This window comes from Aotus nancymaae, unplaced genomic scaffold (genome assembly GCF_030222135.1).
Source record: "Aotus nancymaae isolate 86718 unplaced genomic scaffold, 86718_ANA_hifiasm-v0.15.2.pri h1tg000099l, whole genome shotgun sequence".
NCBI lineage: Eukaryota > Metazoa > Chordata > Mammalia > Primates > Aotidae > Aotus > Aotus nancymaae.
In genome coordinates this window covers 2,148,198-2,169,618 of record NW_026988514.1, presented here as the reverse complement: position 1 = coordinate 2,169,618, position 21,421 = coordinate 2,148,198, and positions in this window count along the sequence as shown.

Sequence of the window (21,421 nt, the reverse complement as noted above, 5' to 3'; positions counted from 1 at the left end):
GACTGACATCCAGAATGCTACTAGGTCAGCATTCTACCATTCTGAAAGATTCTGGGTTCTAGAATCAATGGACGGCTGAGTTCCGGAATGTCAGTGTGGCCAAACTCTAGAATCCTTGCGTGTCTGAACTCGAGTTTCATTCAATGTCCACATTCCGGAACTCAGGGTGTCTGAATTCCCGAAGAACCAATTGTCTGCATTCTAGAATCAAAATGTGGCAGAATTCTAGAATGCACAGCGGGGCGGAATTCTAAAGTCCTACAATGCCTGCTAGTCGAATGGCAAGGTGTTTGAGGTCCAGAATGCTACTAGGTCAGCATTCTACCCTTCTGAAAGATTCTGGGTTCTAGAACCAATGGACGGCTGAGTTCCAGAATGTCAGGTTGGCCAAAGTCTAGAATCCTTGCGTGTTTGAACTCAAGAGTCATTCAATGTCCACATTCCAGAATTCACGGTGTCTGAATTCCAGAAGCACCAAATGTCTGCATTCTAGAATCAGAATGTGGTGGAATTCTAGAATGCACGGCACGGCGGAATTCTAAAGTCCTAAAATGCCTGCTAGCCGGAAGTTAAGGTGTCTGACGTCCAGAATGCTACTAGGTCAGCATTCTACCGTTCAGAAAGATTCTGGGTTCCAGAATCAATGGACGGATGAGTTCCAGAATGTCAGCATGGCCAAACTCTAGAATCCTTGCGTTTCTGATCTTGAGAGTCATTCAATGTCCACATTCCGGAGCTCAGGGTGTCTGAATTCCAGAAGCACCAAATGTCTGCATTCGAGAATCGGAATTTGACGGAATTCTAGAATGCACAGCACGGCGGAATTCTAAAGTACTAAAACACCTGCTAGCCGGAAGTTAATGTGTCTGACGTCCAGAGTGCTACTAGGTCAGCATTCTACCATTCTGAAAGATTCTGGGTTCTAGAATCAATGGACGGCTGAGTTCCGGAATGTCAGGGTGGCCAAACTCTAGAATCCTTGCGTGTCTGAACTCGAGAGTCATTCAATGTCCACATTCCGGAACTCAGGGTGTCTGAATTCCCGAAGAACCAATTGTCTGCATTCTAGAATCAAAATGTGGCAGAATTCTAGAATGCACAGCCTGGCGGAATTCCAAAGTCCTAAAATGCCTGCTACCCGGAAGTTAAGGTGTCTGACGTCCAGAATGCTACTAGGTCAACATTTAATCGTTCTGAAATATTCTGGGTTCTAGAATCAAGGGACGGCTGAGTTCCAAAATGTAAGGTTGGCCAAACTCTAGAATACTTGCGTGTCTGAACTCGAGAGACATTGAATGTCCACATTCCGGAACTAAGGTTTTCTGAATTCCAGAAGCACCAAATGTCTGCATTCTAGAATCGGAATGTGGTGAATTTCTAGAATGCACAGCATGGCGGAATTCTGAAGTCCTAAAATGCCTGTTAGCCGGAAGTTAAGGTGTCTGACGTCCAGAATGCTACTAGGTCATCATTGTACCATTCTGAAAGATTCTGGGTTCAAGAATCAATGGACGGCTAAGTTCCGGAATGTCAGGGTGGCCAAACTGTAGAATCCTTGCGTGTCTGAACTCGAGAGTCATTCAATGTCCACATTCCGGAACTCACGGTGTCTGAATTCCAGAAGCATCAAATGTCTGCATTCTAGAATCAGAATGTGGTGGAATTCTAGAATGCACAGCACGGTGGACTTGTAAAGTCCTAAAATGCCTGCTACCCGGAAGTTAATGTGTCTGACGTCCAGAATGCTACTAGGTCAACATTTAATCGTTCTGAAATATTCTGGGTTCTAGAATCAATGGACGGCTGAGTTCCAAAATGTAAGGTTGGCCAAACTCTAGAATACTTGCGTGTCTGAACTCGAGAGACATTCAATGTCCAAATTCCGGAACTAAGGTTTTCTGAATTCCAGAAGCACCAAATGTCTGCATTCTAGAATCGGAATGTGGTGAATTTCTAGAATGCACAGCATGGCGGAATTCTGAAGTCCTAAAATGCCTGCTAGCCGGAAGTTAAGGTGTCTGACGTCCAGAATGCTACTAGGTCATCATTCTACCGTTCTGAAAGATTCTGGGTTCCAGAATCAATGGACGCATGAGTTCCAGAATGTCAGGTTGGCCAAACTCTAGAATCCTTGCGTGTTTGAACTCGAGAGTCATTCAATGTCCACATTCCGGAATTAACGATGTCTGATTTCCAGAAGCACCAAATGTCTGCATTCTAGAATGAGAATGTGGTGGAATTCTAGAATGCACAGCACGGCGGAATTCTAAAGTCCTAAAATGACTCCTACCCGGAAGTTAAGGTGTCTGACGTCCAGAATGCTACTAGGTCAGCATTTAATCATTCTGAAATATTCTGCGTTCTAGAATCAATGGACGGCTGAGTTCCAGAATGTAAGGTTGGCCAAACTCTAGAATACTTGCGTGTCTGAACTAGAGAGACATTCAATGTCCACATTCCGGATCTAAGGTTGTCTGAATTCCAGAAGCACCAAATGTCTGCATTCGAGAATCGGAATTTGACGGAATTCTAGAATGCACAGCCCGGCGGAATTCTAAAGTACTAAAACACCTGATAGCCGGAAGTTAATGTGTCTGACGTCCAGAATGCTACTAGGTCAGCATTCTACCATTCTGAAAGATTCTGGGTTCTAGAATCAATGGACGGCTGAGTTCCGGAATGTCAGGGTGGCCAAACTCTAGAATCCTTGCGGGTCTGAACTCGAGAGTCATTCAATGTCCACATTCCGGAACACAAGGTGTCTGAATTCCCAAAGAACCAATTGTCTGCATTCTAGAATCAAAATGTGGCAGAATTCTAGAATGCACAGCCTGGCGGAATTCTAATGCCCTAAAATGCCTGCTAGTCGGAAGGTAAGGTGTCTGATGTCCACAATGCTACTAGGTCAGCATTCTACAGTTCTGAAAGATTCTGGGTTCTAGAAACAATGGACGGCTGAGTTCCAGATTGTCAGCATGGCCAAACTCTAGAATCCTTGCGTGTCTGATCTCGAGAGTCATTCAATGTGCACATTCCGTAGCTCAGAGTGTCTGAATTCCAGAAACACCAAATGTCTGCATTCTAGAATCGGAATGTGGTGAAATTCTAGAATGAACAGCATGGCGGTATTCAAAAGTCCTAAAATGCCTGCTCGCCGGACGTTAAGGTGTCTGACGTCCAGAATGCTACTAGGTCAGCATTCTACCATTCTGAAAGATTCTGGGTTCTAGAATCAATGGACGGCTGAGTTCCGGAATATCACGGTGGCCAAACGGTAGAATCCTTGCGTGTCTGAACTCGAGAGTCATTCAATGTCCACATTCCAGAACTCAGGGTGTCTGAATTCCCAAAGAACCAATTGTCTGCATTCTAGAATCAAAATGTGGCAGAATTCTAGAATGCACAGCCTGGCGGAATTCTAAAGTCCTAAAATGCCTGCTAGTCGGAAGGTAAGGTGTCTGATGTCCAGAATGCTACTAGGTCAACATTCTACCGTTCTGAAAGATTCTGGGTTCTAGAAGCAATGGACGGCTGAGTTCCAGAATGTCAGCATGGCCAAACTCTAGAATCCTTGCGTGTCTGATCTCGAGAGTCATTCAATGTGCACATTCCGGAGCTCAGGGTGTCTGAATTCCAGAAACACCAAATGTCTGCATTCTAGAATCGGAATGTGGTGAAATTCTAGAATGCACAGCATGGCGGAATTCTAAAGTCCTAAAATGCCTGCTAGCCGGAAGTTAATGTGTCTGACGTCCAGAATGCTACTAGGTCAGCATTCTACCATTCTGAAAGATTCTGGGTTCTAGAATCAATTGACGGCTGAGTTCCAGAATGTCAGGGTGGCCAAACTCTAGAATCCTTGCGTGTCTGAACTCGAGAGTCATTCAATGTGCACATTCCGGAGCTCAGGGTGTCTGAATTCCCGAAGAACCAATTGTCTGCATTCTAGAATCAAAATGTGGCAGAATTCTAGAATGCACAGCCTGGCGGAATTCCAAAGTCCTAAAATGCCTGCTACCCGGAAGTTAAGGTGTCTGACGTCCAGAATGCTACTAGGTCAGCATTTAATCATTCTGAAACATTCTGGGTTCTAGAATCAATGGACGGCTGATTTCCAGAATGTAAGGTTGGCCAAACTCTAGACTACTTGCGTGTCTGAACTCGAGAGACATTCAATGTCCACATTCCGGAACTAAGGTTGTCTGAATTCCAGAAGCACCAAATGTCTGCATTCGAGAATCGGAATTTGACGGAATTCTAGAATGCACAGCACGGCGGAATTCTAAAGTACTAAAACACCTGCTAGCCAGAAGTTAATGTGTCTGACGTCCAGAATGCTACTAGGTCAGCATTCTACAGTTCTGAAAGATTCTGGGTTCTAGAACCAATGGACGGCTGAGTTCCAGAATGTCATCATGGCCAAACTCTAGAATCCTTGCGTGTCTGATCTCGAGAGTCAATCAATGTGCACATTGCGGAGCTCAGGGTGTCTGAATTCCAGAAACACCAAATGTCTGCATTCTAGAATCGGAATGTGGTGAAATTCTAGAATGCCCAGCATGGCAGAATTCTAAAGTCCTAAAATGCCTGCTAGCCCGAAGTTAATGTGTCTGACGTCCAGAATGCTACGAGGTCATCATTCTACCGTTCTGAATGATTCTGGGTTCCAGAATCAATGGACGCATGAGTTCCAGAATGTCAGGTTGGCCAAACTCTAGAATCCTTGCGTGTTTGAACTCGAGAGTCATTCAATGTCCACATTCCGGAATTAACGGTGTCTGATTTCCAGAAGCAACAAATGTCTGCATTCTAGAATGAGAATGTGGTGGAATTCTAGAATGCACAGCACGGCGGAATTCTAAAGTCCTAAAATGCCTCCTACCCGGAAGTTAAGGTGTCTGACGTCCAGAATGCTACTAGGTCAGCATTTAATCATTCTGAAATATTCTGCGTTCTAGAATCAATGGACGGCTGAGTTCCAGAATGTAAGGTTGGCCAAACTCTAGAATCCTTGCGTGTTTGAACTCGAGAGACATTCAATGTCCACATTCCGGAACTAAGGTTGTCTGAATTCCAGAAACACCAAATGTCTGCATTCGAGAATCGGAATTTGACGGAATTCTAGAATGCACAGCACGGCGGAATTCTAAAGTACTAAAACACCTGATAGCCGGAAGTTAATGTGTCTGACGTCCAGAATGCTACTAGGTCAGCATTCTACCATTCTGAAAGATTCTGGGTTCTAGAATCAATGGACGGCTGAGTTCCGGAATGTCAGGGTGGCCAAACTCTAGAATCCTTGCGTGTCTGAACTCGAGAGTCATTCAATGTCCACATTCCGGAACTCAAGGTGTCTGAATTCCCAAAGAACCAATTGTCTGCATTCTAGAATCAAAATGTGGCAGAATTCTAGAATGCACAGCCTGACGGAATTCTAAAGTCCTAAAATGCCTGCTAGTCGGAAGGTAAGGTGTCTGAGGTCCACAATGCTACTAGGTCAGCATTCTACAGTTCTGAAAGATTCTGGGTTCTAGAATCAATGGACGGCTGAGTTCCAGAAAGTCAGCATGGCCAAACTCTAGAATCCTTGCGTGTCTGATCTCGAGAGTCATTCAATGTGCACATTCCGGAGCTCAGGTTGTCTGAATTCCAGAAACACCAAATGTCTGCATTCTAGAATCGGAATGTGGTGAAATTCTAGAATGAACAGCATGGCGGAATTCTAAAGTCCTAAAATGCCTGCTAGCCGGAAGTTAAGTTGTCTGACGTCCAGAATGCTACTAGGTCAGCATTCTACCGTTCTGAAAGATTCTGGGCTCCAGAATCAATGGACGGATGAGTTCCAGAATGTCAGGTTGGCCAAAGTCTAGAATCCTTGCGTGTTTGAACTCGAGAGTCATTCAATGTCCACATTCCGGAATTCACGGTGTCTGAATTCCAGAAGCACCAAATGTCTGCATTCTAGAATCAGAATGTGGTGGAATTCTAGAATGCAGAGCACGGCGGAATTCTAAAGTCCTAAAATGCCTGCTACCCGGAAGTTAAGGTGTCTGACGTCCAGAATGCTACTAGGTCAGCATTTAATCGTTCTGAAATATTCTGGGTTCTAGAATCAATGGACGGCTGAGTTCCAGAATGTAAGGTTGGCCAAACTCTACAATCCTTGCGTGTCTGAACTCGAGAGTCATTCAATGTCCACATTCCGGAATTCACGGTGTCTGAATTCCAGAAGCACCAAATGTCTGCATTCGAGAATCGGAATTTGACGGAATTCTAGAATGCACAGCACGGCGGAATTCTAAAGTACTAAAACACCTGCTAGCCGGAAGTTAATGTGTCTGACGACCAGAATGCTACTAGGTCAGCATTCTACCATTCTGAAAGATTCTGGGTTCTAGAATCAATGGACGGCTGAGTTCCGGAATGTCAGGGTGGCCAAACTCTAGAATACTTGCGTGTCTGAACTTGAGAATCATTCAATGTCCACATTCCGGAACTCAGGGTGTCTGAATTCCCGAAGAAGCAATTGTGTGCCTTCTAGAATCAAAATGTGGCAGAATTCTAGAATGCACAGCCTGGCGGAATTCTAAAGTCCTAAAATGCCTGCTAGTCGGAAGGTAAGCTGTCTGAGGTCCAGAATGCTACTAGGTCAGCATTCTACAGTTCTGAAAGATTCTGGGTTCTAGAACCAATGGACGGCTGAGTTCCAGAATGTCAGCATGGCCAAACTCTAGAATCCTTGCGTGTCTGATCTCGAGAGTCATTCAATGTGCACATTCCAGAGCTCAGGGTGTCTGAATTCCAGAAACACCAAATGTCTGCATTCTAGAATCGGAATGCGGTGAAATTCTAGAATGAACAGCATGGCGGAATTCTAAAGTCCTAAAATGCCTGCTAGCCGGAAGTTAAGGTGTCTGACGTCCAGAATGCTACTAGGTCAGCATTCTACCGTTCTGAAAGATTCTGGGTTCCAGAATCAATGGACGGATGAGTTCCAGAATGTCAGGTTGGCCAAAGTCTAGAATCCTTGCGTGTTTGAACTCGAGAGTCATTCAATGTCCACATTCCGGAATTCACGGTGTCTGAATTCCAGAAGAACCAAATGTCTGCATTCTAGAATCAGAATGTGGTGGAATTCTAGAATGCACAGCACGGCGGAATTCCAAAGTCCTAAAATGCCTGCTACCCGGAAGTTAAGGTGTCTGACGTCCAGAATGCTACTAGGTCAGCATTTAATTGTTCTGAAATATTCTGGGTTCTAGAATCAATGGACAGCTGAGTTCCAGAATGTAAGGTTGGCCATACTCTAGAATACTTGCGTGTCTGAACTCGAGAGACATTCAATGTCCACATTCCGGAACTAAGGTTGTCTGAATTCCAGAAGCACCAAATGTCTGCATTCGAGAATCGGAATTTGACGGAATTCTAGAATGCACAGCACGGCGGAATTCTAAAGTACTAAAACACCTGATAGCCGGAAGTTAATGTGTCTGACGTCCAGAATGCTACTAGGTCAGCATTGTACCATTCTGAAAGATTCTGGGTTCTAGAATCAATGGATGGCTGAGTTCCGGAATGTCAGGGTGGCCAAACTGTAGAATCCTTGCGTGTCTGAACTCGAGAATCATTCAATGTCCACATTCTGGAACTCAGGGTGTCTGAATTCCCAAAGAATCAATTGTCTGCATTCTAGAATCAAAATGTGGCAGAATCCTAGAATGCAGAGCCTGGCGGAATTCTAAAGTCCTAAAATGCCTGCCAGTCGGAAGGTCAGGTGTCTGAGGTCCAGAATGCTACTAGGTCAGCATTCTACCGTTCTGAAAGATTCTGGGTTCTAGAACCAATGGACGGCTGAGTTCCAGAATGTCAGCATGGCCAAACTCTAGAATCCTTGCGTGTCTGATCTTGAGAGTCATTCAATGTGCACATTCCGGAGCTCAGGGTGTCTGAATTCCAGAAACACCAAATGTCTGCATTCTGGAATCGGAATGTGGTGGAATTCTAGAATGCACAGCATGGCGGAATTCTAAACTCCTAAAATGCCTGCTACCCGGAAGTTAAGGTGTCTGACGTCCAGAATGCTACTAGGTCAGCATTCTACCGTTCTGAAAGATTCTGGGTTCCAGAATCAATGTACAGATGAGTTCCAGAATGTCAGGTTGTCTAAACTCTAGAATCCTTGCGTGTTTGAACACGAGAGTCACTCAATGTCCACATTCCGGAACTCACGGTGTCTGAATTCCAGAAGCACCAAATGTCTGCATTCTAGAATCAGAATGTGGTGGAATTCTAGAATGCACAGCACGGCGGAATTCTAAAGTCCGAAAATGCCTGCTACCCGGAAGTTAATGTGTCTGACGTCCAGAATGCTACTAGGTCCGCATTTAATCATTCTGAAATATTCTGGGTTCTAGAATCAATGGACGGCTGAGTTCCAGAATGTAAGGTTGGCCAAACTCTAGAATACTTGCGTGTCTGAACTCGAGAGACATTCAATGTCCACATTCCGGAACTAAGGTTGTCTGAATTCCAGAAGCACCAAATGTCTGCATTCGAGAATCGGAATTTGACGGAATTCTAGAATGCACAGCACGGCGGAATTCTAAAGTACTAAAACACCTGATAGCCGGAAGTTAATGCGTCTGACGTCCAGAATGCTACTAGGTCAGCATTCTACAATTCTGAAAGATTCTGGGTTCTAGAATCAATGGACGGCTGAGTTCCGGAATGTCAGGGTTGCCAAACTGTAGAATGCTTGCGTGTCTGAACTCGAGAGTCATTCAGTGTCCACATTCCGGAACTCAAGGTGTCTGAATTCCCAAAGAACCAATTGTCTGCATTCTAGAATCAAAATGTGGCAGAATTCTAGAATGCACAGCCTGGCGGAATTCTAAAGTCCTAAAATGCCTGCTAGTCAGAAGGTAAGTTGTCTGAGGTCCACAATGCTACTAGGTCAGCATTCTACAGTCCTGAAAGATTCTGAGTTCTAGAACCAATGGACGGCTGAGTTCCAGAATGTCAGCATGGCCAAACTCTAGAATCCTTGCGTGTCTGATCTCGAGAGTCATGCAATGTGCACATTCCGGAGCTCAGGGCGTCTGAATTCCAGAAACACCAAATGTCTGCTTTCTAGAATCGGAATGTGGTGAAATTCTAGAATGAACAGCATGGCGGAATTCTAAAGTCCTAAAATGCCTGCTAGACGGAAGTTAAGGTGTCTGACGTCCAGAATGCTACTAGGTCAGCATTCTACCGTTCTGAAAGATTCTGGGTTCTAGAATCAATGGACGGCTGAGTTCCGGAATGTCAGGCTGGAAACTGTAGAATCCTTGCGTGTCTGAACTCGAGAGTCATTCAATGTCCACATTCCGGAACTCAGGGTGTCTGAATTCCCGAAGAACCAATTGTCTGCATTCTAGAATCAAAATGTGGCAGAATTCTAGAATGCACAGCATGGTGGAATTCTAAAGTCCTAAAATGCCTGCTAGTCGGAAGGTAAGGTGTCTGAGGTCCAGAATGCTACTAGGTCAGCATTCTACCGTTCTGAAAGATTCTGGGTTCTAGAACCAATGAACGGCTGAGTTCCAGAATGTCAGCATGGCCAAACACTAGAATCCTTGCATGTCTGAACTCGAGAGTCATTCAATGTCCACATTCCGGAACTAAGGTTGTCTGAATTCCAGTAGCACCAAATGTATGCATTCGAGAATCGGAATTTGACGGAATCCTAGAATGCACAGCACGGCGGAATTCTAATGTACTAAAACACCTGCTAGCCGGAAGTTAAAGTGTCTGACGTCCAGAATACTACTAGGCCATCATTGTACCTTTCTGAAAGATTCTGGGTTCTAGAATCAATGGATGGCTGAGTTCCGGAATGTCAGGGTGGCCAAAGTGTAGAATCCTTGCGTGTCTGAACTCGAGAGTCATTCAATGTCCACATTCCGGAACTCAGGGTGTCTGAATTCCAGAAGCACCAAATGTCTGCATTCTAGAATCAGAATGTGGTGGAATTCTAGAATGCTCAGCAAGGCGGAATTCTAACGTACTAAAACATCTGCTAGCCGGAAGTTAAGGTGTCTGACGTCCAGAATGCTACTAGGTCAGCATTCTACCGTTTTGAAATATTCTGGGTTCCAGAATCAATGGACGGATGAGTTCCAGAATGTCAGGTTGGCCAAACTCTAGAATCCTTGCATGTCTGAACTCGAGAGTCATTCAATGTCCACATTCCGGAATTCACGGTGTCTGAATTCCAGAAGCACCAAATGTCTGCATTCTAGAATTGGAATGTGGTGAAATTCTAGAATGAACAGCATGGCGGAATTCTAAAGTCCTAAAATGCTGGCTAGCCAGAAGTTAAGGTGTCTGAGGTCCAGAATGCTACTAGGTCAGCATTCTACCGTTCTGAAAGATTCTGTGTTCTAGAACCAATGGACGGCTGAGTTCCAGATTGTCAGCATGGCCAAACTCTAGAATCCTTGCGTGTCTGATCTCGAGAGTCATTCAATGTGCACATTCCGTAGCTCAGGGTGTCTGAATTCCAGAAACACCAAATGTCTGCATTCTAGAATCGGAATGTGGTGAAATTCTAGAATGAACAGCATGGCGGAATTCTAAAGTCCTAAAATGCCTGCTAGCCGGAAGTTAAGGTGTCTGACGTCTAGAATGCTACTAGGTCAGCATTCTACCGTTCTGAAAGATTCTGGGTTCCAGAATCAATGGACGGATGAGTTCCAGAATGTCAGGTTGGCCAAACTCTAGAATCCTTGCGTGTCTGAACTCGAGAGTCATTCAATGTCCACATTCCGGAATTCACGGTGTCTGAATTCCAGAAGCACCAAATGTCTGCATTCTAGAATCAGAATGTGGTGGAATTCTAGAATGCATAGCACGGCGGAATTCTAAAGACCTAAAATGTCTGCTACCCGGAAGTTAAGGTGTCTGACGTCCAGAATGCTACTAGGTCAGCATTTAATCGTTCTGAAATATTCTGGGTTCTAGAATCAATGGACAGCTGAGTTACAGAATGTAAGGTTTGCCAAACTCTAGAATCCTTGTGTTTCTGAACTCGAGAGTCATTCAATGTCCACATTCCGGAATTCACGGTGTCTGAATTCCAGAAGCACCAAATGTTTGCATTCGAGAATCGGAATTTGACGGAATTCTAGAATGCACAGCACGGCGGAATTCTAAAGTACTAAAACACCTGCTAGCCGGAAGTTAATGTGTCTGACGTCCAGAGTACTACTAGGTCAGCATTCTACCATTCTGAAAGATTCTGGGTTCTAGAGTCAATGGACGGCTGAGTTCCGGAATGTCAGGGTGGCCAAACTCTAGAATCCTTGCGTGTCTGAACTCGAGAGTCATTCAATGTCCACATTCCGGAACTCAGGGTGTCTGAATTCCCGAAGAAGCAATTGTCTGCCTTCTAGAATCAAAATGTGGCAGAATTCTAGAATGCACAGCCTGGCGGAATTCCAAAGTCTTAAAATGCCTGCTACCCGGAAGTTAAGGTGTCTGACGTCCAGAATGCTACTAGGTCAGCATTTAATCGTTCTGAAAGATTCTGGGTTCTAGAATCAATGGACGGCTGAGTTCCAGAATGTAAGGTTGGCCAAATTCTAGAATACTTGCGTGTCTGAACTCGAGAGACATTCAATGTCCACATTCCGGAACTATGGTTGTCTGAATTCCAGAAGCACCAAATGTATGCATTCGAGAATCGGAATTTGACGGATTTCTAGAATGCACAGAACGGGGGAATTCTAAAGTACTAAAACACCTGCTAGCCGGAAATTAATGTGTCTGACGTCCAGAATGCTACTAGGTCAGCATTGTACCATTCTGAAAGATTCTGGGTTCTAGAATCAATGGATGGCTGAGTTGCGGAATGTCAGGGTGGCCAAACTGTAGAATCCTTGCGTGTCTGAACTCGAGAATCATTCAATGTCCACATTCCGGAACTCAGGGTGTCTGAATTCCCGAAGAACCAATTGTCTGCATTCTAGAATCAAAATGTGGCAGAATTCTAGAATGCACAGCCTGGCGGAATTCTAAAGTCCTAAAATGCCTGCTAGTCGGAAAGTAAGGTGTCTGAAGTCCACAATGCTACTAGGTCAGCATTCTACCGTTCTGAAAGATTCTGGGTTCTAGAACCAATGGACGGCTGAGATCCAGAATGTCAGCATGGCCAAACTCTAGAATCCTTGCGTGTCTGATCTCGAGAGTCATTCAATGTGCACATTCCGGAGCTCAGGGTGTCTGAATTCCAGAAACACCAAATGTCTGCATTCTAGAATCGGAATGTGGTGAAATTCTAGAATGAACAGCATGGCGGAATTCTAAAGTCCTAAAATGCCTGCTAGCCGGAAGTTAAGGTGTCTGACGTCCAGAATGTTACTAGGTCAGCATTTAATCGTTCTGAAAGAATCTGGGTTCTAGAATCAATGGACGGCTGAGTTCCAGAATGTAAGGTTGGCCAAACTCTAGAATACTTGCGTGTCTGATCTCGAGAGACATTCAATGTCCACATTCCGGAACTAAGGGTGTCTGAATTCCAGAAGCACCAAATGTCTGCATTCGAGAATCGGAATTTGACGGAATTCTAGAATGCACAGCACGGCGGAATTCTAATGTACTAAAACACCTGCTAGCCGGAAGGTAATGTGTCTGACGTCCAGAAAGCTACTAGGTCATCATTGTACCATTCTGAAAGATTCTGGGTTCTAGAATCAATGGACGGCTGAGTTCCGGAACGTCAGGGTGGCCAAACTCTAGAATCCTTGCGTGTCTGAACTCGAGAGTCATTCAATGTCCACATTCCGGAACTCAAGGTGTCTGAATTCCCAAAGAACCAATTGTCTGCATTCTAGAAGCAAAATCTGGCAGAATTCTAGAATGCACAGCCTAGCAGAATTCTAAAGTCCTAAAATGCCTGCTAGTCGGAAGGTAAGGTGTCTGAGGTCCACAATGCTACTAGGTCAGCATTCTACAGTTCTGAAAGATTCTGGGTTCTAGAACCAATGGACGGCTGAGTTCCAGAAAGTCAGCATGGCCAAACTCTAGACTCCTTGCGTGTCTGATCTCGAGAGTCATTCAATGTCCACATTCCGGAACTCAGGGTGTCTGAATTCCCGAAGAACCAATTGTCTGCATTCTAGAATCAAAATGTGGCAGAATTCTAGAATGCACAGCCTCACGGAATTCTAAAGTCCTAAAATGCCTGCTAGTCGGAAGGTAAGGTGTCTGAAGTCCACAATGCTACTAGGTAAGCATTCTACCGTTCTGAAAGATTCTGGGTTCTAGAACCAATGGACGGCTGAGTTCCAGAATGTCAGCATGGCCAAACTCTAGAATCCTTGCGTGTCTGATGTCGAGAGTCATTCAATGTGCACATTCCGGAGCTCAGGGTGTCTGAATTCCAGAAACCCCAAATGTCTGCATTCTAGAGTCGGAATGTGTTGAAATTCTAGAATGAACAGCATGGCGGAATTCTAAAGTCCTAAAATGCCTGCTACCCGGAAGTTAAGGTGTCTGACGTCCAGAATGCTACTAGGTCAGCATTTAATCGTTCTGAAAGATTCTGCGTTCTAGAATCAATGGACGGCTGAGTTCCAGAATGTAAGGTTGGCCAAACTCTAGAATACTTGCGTGTCTGAACTTGAGAGTCATTCAATGTCCACATTCCGGATCTCAGGGTGTCTGAATTCCAGAAGCACCAAATGTCTGCATTCTAGAATCGGAATTTGACGGAATACTACAATGCACAGCACGGCGGAATTCTAATGTAGTAAAACACCTGCTAGCCGGAAGTTAATGTGTCTGACGTCCAGAAAGCTACTAGGTCATCATTGTACCATTCTGAAAGATTCTGGGTTCTAGAATCAATGGACGGCTGAGTTCCGGAATGTCAGGTTGGCCAAACTCTAGAATCCTTGCGTGTCTGAACTCGAGTGTCATTCAATGTCCACATTCCGGATCTCAGGGTGTCTGAATTCCCGAAGAACCAATTGGCTGCATTATAGAATCAAAATGTGGCAGAATTCTAGAATGCACAGCCTGGCGGAATTCCAAAATCCTACAATGCCTGCTAGTCGAAAGGTAAGGTGATTGAGGTCCAGAATGCTACTAGGTCAGAATTCTACCCTTCTGAAAGATTCTGGGTTCTAGAACCAATGGACGGCTGAGTTCCAGAATGTCAGCATGGCCAAACTCTAGAATCCTTGCGTGTCTGATCTCGAGAGTCATTCAATGTGCACATTCCGGAGCTCAGGGTGTCTGAATTCCAGAAACACCAAATGTCTGCATTCTAGAATCGGAATGTGGTGAAATTCTAGAATGAACAGCATGGTGGAATTCTAAAGTCCTAAAATGCCTGCTAGCCGGAAGTTAAGGTGTCTGACGTCCAGAATGCTACTAGGTCAGCATTCTACCGTTCTGAAAGATTCTGGGTTCCAGAATCAATGGACGGATGAGTTCCAGAATGTCAGGTTGGCCAAAGTCTAGAATCCTTGCGTGTTTGAACTCGAGAGTCATTCAATGTCCACATTCCGGAATTCATGGTGTCTGAATTCCAGAAGCACCAAATGTCTGCATTCTAGAATCAGAATGTGGTGGAATTCTAGAATGTATAGCACGGCGGAATTCTGAAGTCCTAAAATGCCTGCTGCCCGGAAGTTAAGGTGTCTGACGTCCAGAATGCTACTAGGTCAGCGTTTAATCATTCTGAAATATTCTGCGTTCTAGAATCAATGGACGGCTGAGTTCCAGAATGTAAGGTTGGCCAAACTCTAGAATACTTGCGTGTCTGAACTCGAGAGACATTCAATGTCCACATTCCGGAACTAAGGTTGTCTGAATTCCAGAAACACCAAATGTCTGCATTCGAGAATCGGAATTTGACGGAATTCTAGAATGCACAGCACGGCGGAATTCTAAAGTACTAAAACACCTGACAGCCGGAAGTTAATGTGTCTGACGTCCAGAATGCTACTAGGTCAGCATTCTAACATTCTGAAAGATTCTGGGTTCTAGAATCAATGGACGGCTGAGTTCCGGAATGTCAGGGTGGCCAAACTCTAGAATCCTTGCGTGTCTGAACTCGAGAGTCATTCAATGTCCACATTCCGGAACTCAAGGTGTCTGAATTCCCAAAGAACCAATTGTCTGCATTCTAGAATCAAAATGTGGCAGAATTCTAGAATGCACAGCCTGGCGGAATTCTAAAGTCCTAAAATGCCTGCTAGTCGGAAGGTAAGGTGTCTGAGGTCCACAATGCTACTAGGTCAGCATTCTACAGTTCTGAAAGATTCTGGGTTCTAGAATCAATGGACGGCTGAGTTCCAGAAAATCAGCATGGCCAAACTCTAGAATCCTTGCGTGTCTGATCTCGAGAGTCATTCAATGTGCACATTCCGGAGCTCAGGGCGTCTGAATTCCAGAAACACCAAATGTCTGCTTTCAAGAATCGGAATGTGGTGAAATTCTAGAATGAACAGCATGGTGGAATTCTAAAGTCCTAAAATGCCTGCTAGCCAGAAGTTAAGGTGTCTGACGTCCAGAATGCTACTATGTCAGCATTCTACCGTTCTGAAAGATTCTGGGTTCTAGAATCAATTGACGGCTGAGTTGTGGAATGTCAGGGTGGCCAAACTGTAGAATCCTTGCGTGTCTAAACTCGAGAGTCATTCAATGTCCACATTCCGGAACTCAGGGTGTCTGAATTCCCGAAGAACCAATTGTCTGCATTCTAGAATCAAAATGTGGCAGAATTCTAGAATGCACAGCCTCGCGGAATTCTAAAGTCCTAAAATGCCTGCTAGTCGGAAGGTAAGGTGTCTGAAGTCCACAATGCTACTAGGTAAGCATTCTACCGTTCTGAAAGATTCTGGGTTCTAGAACCAATGGACGGCTGAGTTCCAGTATGTCAGCATGGCCAAACTCTAGAATCCTTGCGTGTCTGATCTCGAGAGTCATTCAATGTGCACATTCGGGAGCTCAGGGCGTCTGAATTCCAGAAACACCAAATGTCTGCTTTCAAGAATCGGAATGTGGTGAAATTCTAGAATGAACAGCATGGTGGAATTCTAAAGTCCTAAAATGCCTGCTAGCCAGAAGTTAAGGTGTCTGACGTCCAGAATGCTACTATGTCAGCATTCTACCGTTCTGAAAGATTCTGGGTTCTAGAATCAATTGACGGCTGAGTTGTGGAATGTCAGGGTGGCCAAACTGTAGAATCCTTGCGTGTCTAAACTCGAGAGTCATTCAATGTCCACATTCCGGAACTCAGGGTGTCTGAATTCCCGAAGAACCAATTGTCTGCATTCTAGAATCAAAATGTGGCAGAATTCTAGAATGCACAGCCTCGCGGAATTCTAAAGTCCTAAAATGCCTGCTAGTCGGAAGGTAAGGTGTCTGAAGTCCACAATGCTACTAGGTAAGCATTCTACCGTTCTGAAAGATTCTGGGTTCTAGAACCAATGGACGGCTGAGTTCCAGTATGTCAGCATGGCCAAACTCTAGAATCCTTGCGTGTCTGATGTCGAGAGTCATTCAATGTGCACATTCCGGAGCTCAGGGTGTCTGAATTCCAGAAACCCCAAATGTCTGCATTCTAGAGTCGGAATGTGGTGAAATTCTAGAATGAACAGCATGGCGGAATTCTAAAGTCCTAAAATGCCTGCTACCCGGAAGTTAAGGTGTCTGACGTCCAGAATGCTACTAGGTCAGCATTTAATCGTTCTGAAAGATTCTGCGTTCTAGAATCAATGGACGGCTGAGTTCCAGAATGTAAGGTTGGCCAAACTCTAGAATACTTGCGTGTCTGAACTTGAGAGTCATTCAATGTCCACATTCCGGAACTAAGGGTGTCTGAATTCCAGAAGCACCAAATGTCTGCATTCGAGAATCGGAATTTGACGGAATACTAGAATGCACAACACGGCGGAATTCTAATGTAGTAAAACACCTGCTAGCCGGAAGTTAATGTGTCTGACGTCCAGAAAGCTACTAGGTCATCATTGTACCATTCTGAAAGATTCTGGGTTCTAGAATCAATGGACGGCTGAGTTCCGGAATGTCAGGTTGGCCAAACTCTAGAATCCTTGCGTGTCTGAACTCGAGTGTCATTCAATGTCCACATTCCGGATCTCAGGGTGTCTGAATTCCCGAAGAACTAATTGGCTGCATTATAGAATCAAAATGTGGCAGAATTCTAGAATGCACAGCCTGGCGGAATTCCAAAATCCTACAATGCCTGCTAGTCGAAAGGTAAGGTGATTGAGGTCCAGAATGCTACTAGGTCAGAATTCTACCCTTCTGAAAGATTCTGGGTTCTAGAACCAATGGACGGCTGAGTTCCAGAATGTCAGCATGGCCAAACTCTAGAATCCTTGCGTGTCTGATCTCGAGAGTCATTCAATGTGCACATTCCGGAGCTCAGGGTGTCTGAATTCCAGAAACACCAAATGTCTGCATTCTAGAATCGGAATGTGGTGAAATTCTAGAATGAACAGCATGGTGGAATTCTAAAGTCCTAAAATGCCTGCTAGCCGGAAGTTAAGGTGTCTGACGTCCAGAATGCTACTAGGTCAGCATTCTACCGTTCTGAAAGATTCTGGGTTCCAGAATCAATGGACGGATGAGTTCCAGAATGTCAGGTTGGCCAAAGTCTAGAATCCTTGCGTGTTTGAACTCGAGAGTCATTCAATGTCCACATTCCGGAATTCATGGTGTCTGAATTCCAGAAGCACCAAATGTCTGCATTCTAGAATCAGAATGTGGTGGAATTCTAGAATGTATAGCACAGCGGAATTCTGAAGTCCTAAAATGCCTGCTGCCCGGAAGTTAAGGTGTCTGACGTCCAGAATGCTACTAGGTCAGCGTTTAATCATTCTGAAATATTCTGCGTTCTAGAATCAATGGACGGCTGAGTTCCAGAATGTCAGCATGGCCAAACTCTAGAATCCTTGCGTGTCTGATCTCGAGAGTCATTCAATGTGCACATTCCGGAGCTCAGTGTGTCTGAATTCCAGAAACCCCAAATGTCTGCATTCTAGAATCGGAATGTGGTGAAATTATAGAATGAACAGCATGGCGGAATTCTAAAGTCCTAAAATACCTGCTATCCGGAAGTTAAGGTGTCTGACGTCCAGAATGCTACTAAGTCAGCATTTAATCGTTCTGAAAGATTCTGGGTTCTAGAATCAATGGACGGCTGAGTTCCAGAATGTAAGGTTGGCCAAACTCTAGAATACTTGCGTGTCTGAACTCGAGAGACATTCAATGTCCACATTCCAGAACTAAGGTTGTCTGAATTCCTGAAGCACCAAATGTCTGCATTCGAGAATCGGAATTTGACGGAATTCTAGAATGCACAGCACGGCGGAATTCTAATGTACTAAAACACCTGCTAGCCGGAAGTTAATGTGTCTGACGTCCAGAAAGCTACTAGGTCATCATTGTACCATTCTGAAAGATTCTGGGTTCTAGAATCAATGGACGGCTGAGTTCCGGAATGTCAGGGTGGCCAAACTCTAGAATACTTGCTTGTCTGAACTCGAGTGTCATTCAATGTCCACATTCCGGAACTCAGGGTGTCTGAATTCCCGAAGAACCAATTGTCTGCATTCTAGAATCAAAATGTGGCAGAATTCTAGAATGCACAGCCTGGCGGAATTCCAAAATCCTACAATGCCTGCTAGTCGAAAGGTAAGGTGTTTGAGGTTCAGAATGCTACTAGGTCAGAATTCTACCCTTCTGAAAGATTCTGGGTTCTAGAACCAATGGACAGCTGAGTTCCAGAATGTCAGCATGGCCAAACTCTAGAATCCTTGCGTGTCTGATCTCGAGAGTCATTCAATGTGCACATTCCGGAGCTCAGGGTGTCTGAATTCCAGAAACACCAAATGTTTGCATTCTAGAATCGGAATGTGGTGAAATTCTAGAATGAACAGCATGGCGGAATTCTAAAGTCCTAAAATGCCTGCTAGCCGGAAGTTAAGGTGTCTGACGTCCAGAATGCTACTAGGTCAGCATTCTACCGTTCTGAAAGATTCTGGGCTCCAGAATCAATGGACGGATGAGTTCCAGAATGTCAGGATGGCCAAAGTCTAGAATCCTTGCGTGTTTGAACTCGAGAGTCATTCAATGTCCACATTCCGGAATTCACGGTGTCTGAATTCCAGAAGCACCAAATGTCTGCATTCTAGAATCAGAATGTGGTGGAATTCTAGAATGCATAGCACGGCGGAATTCTAAAGTCCTAAAATGCCTGCTACCCGGAAGTTAAGGTGTCTGACGTCCAGAATGCTACTAGGTCAGCATTTAATCGTTCTGAAATATTCTGGGTTCTAGAATCAATGGACTGCTGAGTTCCAGAATGTAAGGTTTGCCAAACTCTAGAATCCTTGCGTGTCTGAACTCGAGAGTCATTCAATGTCCACATTCCGGAATTCACGGTGTCTGAATTCCAGAAGCACCAAATGTCTGCATTCGAGAATCGGAATTTGACGGAATTCAAGAATGCACAGCACGGCGGAATTCTAAAGTACTAAAACACCTGCTAGCCGTAAGTTAATGTGTCTGACGCCCAGAATGCTACTAGGTCAGCATTCTACCATTCTGAAAGATTCTGGGTTCTATATTCAATGGACGGCTGAGTTCCGGAATGTCAGGGTGGCCAAACTCTAGAATACTTGCGTGTCTGAACTTGAGAATCATTCAATGTCCACATTCCGGAACTCAGGGTGTCTGAATTCCCGAAGAACCAATTGTCTGCATTCTAGAATCAAAATGTGGCAGAAGTCTAGAATTCACAGCCTGGCGGAATTCTAAAGTCCTAAAATGCCTGCTAGTCGGAAGGTAAGGTGTTTGAGGTCCAGAATGCTACTAGGTCAGCATTCAACCGTTCTGAAAGATTCTGGGTTCTAGAACTAATGGACAGCTGAGTTCCAGAATGTCAGCATGGCCAAACTCCAGAATCCTTGCGTGTCTGATCTCGAGAGTCATTCAATGTGCACATTCCGGAGCTCAGGGTGTCTGAATTCCAGAAACACCAAATGTCTGCATTCTAGAATCGGAATGTGGTGAAATTCTAGAATGCACAGCATGGCGGAATTCTAAATTCCTAAAATGCCTGCTAGCCGGAAGTTAAGGTGTCTGACGTCCAGAATGCTACTAGGTCAGCATTCTGCCGTTCTGAAAGATTCTGGGTTCCACAATCAATGGACGGATGAGTTCCAGAATGTCAGTTTGGCCAAACTCTAGAATCCTTGCGTGTCTGAACTCGAGAGTCATTCAATGTCCACATTCCGGAATTCACGGTGTCTGAATTTCAGAAGCACCAAATGTCTGCATTCTATAATCAGAATGTGGTGGAATTCTAGAATGCACAGCACGGCGGAATTCTAAAGACCTAAAATGTCTGCTACCCGGAAGTTAAGGTGTCTGACGTCCAGAATGCTACTAGGTCAGCATTTAATCGTTCTGAAATATTCTGGATTCTAGAATCAATGGACGGCTGAGTTCCAGAATGTAAGGTTGGCCAAACTCTAGAATACTTGCGTGTCTGAACTCGAGAGACATTCAATGTCCACATTCCGGAACTCAGGGTGTCTGAATTCCAGAAGCACCAAATGTCTGCATTCTAGAATCAGAATGTGGTGGAATTCTAGAATGCTCAGCACGGCGGAATTCTAATGTACTAAAACACCTGCTAGCCGGAAGTTAAGGTGTCTGACGTCCAGAATGCTACTAGGTCAGCATTCTACCGTTCTGAAATATTCTGGGTTCCAGAATCAATGGACGGATGAGTTCCAGAATGTCAGGTTGGCCAAACTCTAGAATCCTTGCATGTCTGAACTCGAGAGTCATTCAATGTCCACATTCCGGAATTCACGGTGTCTGAATTCCAGAAGCACCAAATGTCTGCATTCTAGAATTGGAATGTGGTGAAATTCTAGAATGAACAGCATGGCGGAATTCTAAAGTCCTAAAATGCTGGCTAGCCGGAAGTTAAGGTGTCTGAGGTCCAGAATGCTACTAGGTCAGCATTCTACCGTTCTGAAAGATTCTGTGTTCTAGAACCAATGGACGGCTGAGTTCCAGAATGTCAGCATGGCCAAACTCTAGAATCCTTGCGTGTCTGATCTCGAGAGTCATTCAATGTGCACATTCCGGAGCTCAGGGTGTCTGAATTCCAGAAACAGCAAATGTCTGCATTCTAGAATCGGAATGTGGTGAAATTCTAGAATGAACAGCATGGCGGAATTCTAAAGTCCTAAAATGCCTGCTAGCCGGAAGTTAAGGTGTCTGACGTCTAGAATGCTACTAGGTCAGCATTCTACCGTTCTGAAAGATTCTGGGTTCCAGAATCAATGGACGGATGAGTTCCAGAATGTCAGGTTGGCCAAACTCTAGA